Below are 6,241 nucleotides of genomic sequence, written 5' to 3' on the forward strand. Positions count from 1 at the left end.
TTGCAGAAATCAGTTGTATTGTGTTAATATTTTCTAAGATACTGTAGTAATATTTATAGTACTGTAGTATTCTATAGCTATTATGTTATGATATTTAAAATTAAATTTGTGATTTTCCAGTAATAAGTATTCATATGTACATATCTATTTCAAGTATTTATTTTCAGGTATGGCAAGATAAGAAAAATCAAAGCAATAAAAATTTATTTTAAAGTGCCTTTAAAATAAAACAGAAATAAATTTCAAAATGAAATTGTCCTGATTATTTTTTTTAATTGTGACAATAAGTTCTTAATTTTTTACAAGCCCTACAAATCACCAGAGATTAAAATGGTGATTTGGGACAGAGGGTATGTTTGGGTTTTCTGTTTAATTCATTTTGGTGAGGTTTGGTTTGGTTTGATTGGGATTTTTACATCTTTACATCTTTACATTTTTACATTGGGGGTGTTACATTTTTGGGGGGCTTTTGTAAGGGTAGCAGATCCTTTTAATCCAACACATTTATCAAATTATAGGATATTTTAATTAAATATTTGGCTTGATTTGGTCTCATTTCTTTGTAACAGTTGTTTTAACCAGCATTTGATAACTGCCTATATAAGTCCTTCTGGATACAGTCTGAAGGCCAAGTTGACGCTGTTTTGCTGTGGAAAGGAGATATTAAAATTCAGGTCCTGTAGAGCTTGGAAACACCAGTGCAGAGTCACACAATTTGGTGTTCAAAATCCAGGAGCTGCCTTTCTTGTACCTCAGGGAGAGGAGACCGGGAATTCCCAAAGCCTCTTGCCATTCCAAGGTCAGGCTGCTCTAAAGCACTCTAGATATAGTGCTGAATTGGCACAACAAATAAAAAGGATATGTCCTCTTCAGCATTTTTACTAGAATATGGAGCACACTAAAGCAAATATCCTGGCAATTTCCATTTGCTGGGCTTTGGTTCTTATTGCATGGATGACTCAGAGCAGAAAAATTGAATTTCATTTGGGTAAGACAAGCCAGAAGGTGCATTCCCAAATTACATCTAAAGCACACCAGCTGCTGAGAACATTCAGTGCATGGGACCAGGCTGGATACAGTTCAAAGCAAAGCATCCCGAAACAAATACAGCACGGACATAAGGTCCCAACAAGATGTGGTGATTTCTGCAGATATGTTCCTAATTCTTCTAAATGAAGACAGAAACAATGAGAAATCATCTGGACCTCCCCTGTTGTTTCATAGAAATACTTTTATCTTTTTTTTTTTTTTTTTTTGACGCTAGGAAAGCCCTGGCTGCAAGGCAAGATGTCCAGATTGCATTCATAAATCTGTAAAACTTTTCTGGGTGAGTAGTTATCTTGTTTGACAGCAGCAAAGCTTTTCATCTATAGAATGAATTATAATACTTGTCTAACTTATAAGGATTCTGGGAATATGAATAAATAAATGTTGAAACTACTTTAATGAGAGTTATAGTAAGCCCACACAAAATTAAAATTAAAATTTTATGTTTCTCTTTCCTCATGTATTTAGAATGCTTGAAGAGGAAAATTTCTATTTGCAAAACTGTTAGAAGAAATCAGATACTTCAGATGACAAGAATCACAAAGAGAAGAACCACTTCTGTCAGATTATTACATAGAAGAAATACATAGAAGTCCGAAAAATAAGAGATGCAACGGAATTTATGAATATAGAACTAACTTTTAAAAAATAAACCAGTGAATACTGTTTGGTATTTCACATAACAGTTGCCTCTGCCTTCAAGAACAAATTTGGGGTTCTAAAGAGCACGGAAGTGTCTGCCTCTGTCTTACCCAAGTACTGGCATGATGCAGGATTTCAGGCATAGCTTTTATCGTATCTTAACTATCGTGAGTGGGACTATTCCAGCACGAGGGACCAAATATTATCCTGGCGTGCCACATGTGAGAGGCCTTGTGGACAAGGGCAAACACTCCAGTTCTGCTGGTGAGGCAGGATGCAGGAGTGTTGAAGAAACAGGTTGCAGGGTTTGCACAATGTCATGTCCAAGGTTACGTGCTCTGCAAGCGCCCAGAGCTTGGCTGAAGCCAGATATGTCTACAAACAATTACTGTGGGTGGGGTCTTGGTCCTGCTGTGGGCCACATTCTCAAAAACGAGACACAGTGCGGTCTAAAAAATACATGTCAAAATTTTCATGAGATCTAGTCTGTGGACAATGAAATAAATGTATCATCTTGAAAACAAAAGGTGAAGAATTGGCTGAATACCAGCGTTAAAAAGTCAGTGATTACCTGTTGAAACACAATTGTATTTGGTATTTTTTGGGATGTTGAATATCTACTCTTTTGCAAAGAATATGAATCAGTTGTGTGATAACGTTACAAGTTTCTGAAGGTTTCAACATTAAAACCTTCTTAGGAAATTTCTTCTGGGTGTTTTTGTTCTCCCAGTTTCTGAACTGGTTGAACTGGTGTTTCTACTGTGATACCTTTGAGCAACACACTTATTTATAAGTTTACTGTCAACCTCTTTTTTCTCCTTTGGTGAGGCTAGAGTCTTTTGTAAGCAGTTAGTATTGTAACAGGCTGTAGACTATGTTATGACATAACATTTATGTAAATCACATACATGGAAATCATGGAAAGACTCAAGACCAGCTCCAGATCTGGGGAAACCTGGATATACAGTACAGAGCCTTTTGGAAACTAACTACAATTTTGAAGTCCTGTCATTTAGAGTCAAAAGCCCTCTCTATTTTGGGGGTAAGAGGTTTTGCAACCTCTCATTTTGTAACTCTGAAGATGGAGCATTATCACTATTTGAGGTGGAAAAAAGGCTACACTGCTATCCCTGCCCTGCACATACACACTTTTCAAAAAGTGGCAAAAGGACAGCTATCATTGATATCTAAGATTGCCTGGACTTGCAACTAGGCTGGACATGCAACATCCTAAAGATTGTTTCCTGAAAAAGTTTCCTGCTTTGTTTACACTAAAGTTCATACAAATCTAGTCAACATTTTTTTATCCCAATAGATCTTGAAAATTCCACTTAGAGTTTATCCAAGTCAGCATATAATGAATCATAATAAAACTGAATCATAGGTTTTAACTGATATGAATAATAAACATCAGTCTGTACCAATAGATAATTTTTAGTTTGTGTCACAAAACTGTCTCCTGATTGCAAGTTCTGCTTTACAATAGGTATAGTGTCCTGACTTGCTGGTATCTGGCCCACTGTGGAAACCTAGTGCTTTTGCTGAATTTTCGTGTAATTACAGCATCATCATAAGCTGAACACATAGACTGCTGGAAGACCGTAGTACTTTATTCTGATAACTGTACTATTTTTTAAGTGACAATATTCACAGAACTACAACTAAAGCATGCCTTTGATTTAAAAAGTGGAAAATTTACTTTCCTCATAACATGAATTAATAAAGTTATGCTGCTCTCTGTTGCGACTTGTTAGACAACTTTATTGCCTTGGAAAAAGAGATACATTCTTGCAATAAAATCCATCCATCTTTGAGTGCTAAAAATCAGTAGGTATGGAAAATACAGGACACCATTCTGGCCTGCATATGGATTTTGGCTTCCTCATTTTCTTTGAACAGCAAAGAGGTGAAAGAAATTGAATTATATCAAAAGTATTTCAGTGCCAACACTTTTTGAAGATGTTGGACTAATAGCAAAGGAACTTTGTGTTCATTTAAACCTTAAAGCACTTCTAGACTCATGAAACAACGTATAAAGTCTGTAAAAATGGAGGAAGAACTGCAGTCTCTTTTCAGTCAGTCTTACAAAAAAATAGCTCATAAATTGCTTGAATGAGGATGGATTGAAATGTCGCCCTCATTGTCTTTCATGGTAAAAATGTGTTGATTGTAGCTTCATGAAAATAAAGATAACCTAAATGTTTAGTAAGACCCAAGGGATTTATTTTTTTTAATTATTGAATAAGATAAAATTAATGTGAAAAAGAAAATCATTTGGGTCTTGCACTTTCTTTATATAATAATGTTATTGAAAAGGAATGAACAGTTTCTATTTTCTCAGAGCAGCCTTGTAATTTATTAGACCCTTTTACTCGATGCATTTTCAAAATTAAAAAATTAGACACACCAGGCACACTTAATATAATTCTTTAACATTTAATCCTGTCATGTAATACTGTTCAACTACTTAAGGCTCAAATTTCATTAGATCTTTGACAGGATTATCCAAGTATTGGTTGAGAGATTAATAAGGGTTCCTTCCCCACCATTTTCATCCCCAGAAAAAATGTTGGAAGTGTTAATGATTCACTAGGTGTCACTCTTATGTCTATGAAACTGCTGATAGAAGACAATTCCAGCATGGCAGGAGACAACATTCCCTTCTGGAAATGCTGTCTCAGCTGGAATATAAAGCCATAGCTGTGGTAACTTGTAGTCACTAAGAAGCCCTCACCCTTTTTCAGATGAGCAGGACCACTGCTAATCAGAGCAAATTCCAAGATATCATAATTGTATTCTTGCTTGCTTAAATATTTTTTTAAAAGCTAAAACCAAATATGATTCACATTTCTTTCTAAAACCAGTGTTGGCATCTACACTCACCTGCATTATTCTTTACCTAAAAGGCACCATTTTTATTGGTTAAAACCTTATATCACGAGAGACTGCACCTCACTATATATATATAATTATATATAATTATAATAAGTAACCCTTTGAAAATGAGAGATGGTAGGTAATAAATACTGTATAGGAGAACACAAGCACAAGATATATGCCCCAGAATGTGGCTATCATTGGAATTGTGAAATTATGGTGTAGTATATTTTACCTCTCCAAATTCCCACGGTGGGAGGCAGTCTTTATATAACTTGTAGGTCCGTTCCAAGGGAACTCATTCACCACTTAGGTGACCCAGCTCAGCCTTCCACCTTTCAAAGCAAAATTATTTGGTCTCACTGTGTCCTGCCAGAGCTCTTCGTCTTTGCATGGATCCACAGAGAATATTTCCCTACCATAGTTTTCAGAGCCATTTTAAGGCAGGTGTGTTAAATGTGTCCTTCAGTCTTTAATATCCCTTTATATGTTAAGCAAGACTGAGAAAGACCTGTCCAGAAATGTATTTATCTGTTGGTTAAGAAATACTGGACTTGGGCTCTAGTAGCCACATGTGGGGTTAACATTTCACAGCTGTCAATGTCAGTAAGGACTTATCAACTCTGTTCCTATTCTGTTAATTCAGCTTCTTGTTCATTTTGCCAGTATTAGAAGGACTACAAAATGAAATATTTTTTGCTGTAATTTTCAATAAAATAAAAGTCCAAAGAAAACATTATTAATGGTCCATTTATCTCACTGTCTATATCTTTTTAAAGCAAGATAAAGACAGGCTAGGCTTTACACTGAGGTTATTTATTCTATTGGTCATGAGGCTTCAGACAAACAATCCAGATTTATATTTGTCCCTTTTTGAATTGTGACATGTATTGGAAGATTCTTGGACTGAGAAAAGAGATTTCTATCATGTTTTTACAATTTTAACTTATTACTTTTTAAATTCATATATCATGTTCCATTAATGTGATAGGAAACAGATTTGTGGAAAAAAGTGTTGTACATAATAATCAAAGTAAGACAGTATTGCTGGAAAACAGATTTTATTTGTAGAAATCTTCAAGTAAAGTGTCTGCATTATTGATTCTTTTGAGCTAGTATCCACAGAACCATACAAAGATTTATGTTTCTGCTTCCTGTTTGCTGCAATGCTTAGAAAGACAAAAATACTCTCTTCAAATGCTTTAAATCTTAAACAGCTTAAGTAGAGAAAGGGACAGATAGGTAAAGGTTGAGAATGATGAAGGCTACATGTCAATTTAATTCTGGTTTCTCTTATTTATTCTTTTAGTACAAGCCTACATGTCAACAAATAAAAATGAAAAGTCCAAGTTATTTTGCTGCTCAAATAAATATGATCATTACCTTGGGGATATTCGGTTCATCTTTTCTCTTTTACTGTTTAATTTTATTGTTTAATGCCATTCCACTGTTCTTTTATCACAAAAAAATACTTCCAGATGTCCAAAATTTTCTCTAGAAACACTTATCTCTTCAATAAGGAAAAATATTGCAGGTGTTTTTATGAACCCACTTGTTAGAATGGATGTAGAAAAAAGCTTTTCTATTTTAGTTTTGTAATAACTGGTTAAAAAGATAGAAAGAGAGGTTAAATCCCAGTAGATGTGCAAGAAAAAGGAGGTCAGAAAGCTTTGTT

Source organism: Cyanistes caeruleus, chromosome 4 (genome assembly GCF_971803275.1).
Source record: "Cyanistes caeruleus chromosome 4, bCyaCae1.hap1.1, whole genome shotgun sequence".
Taxonomy (NCBI): Eukaryota; Metazoa; Chordata; class Aves; order Passeriformes; family Paridae; genus Cyanistes; species Cyanistes caeruleus.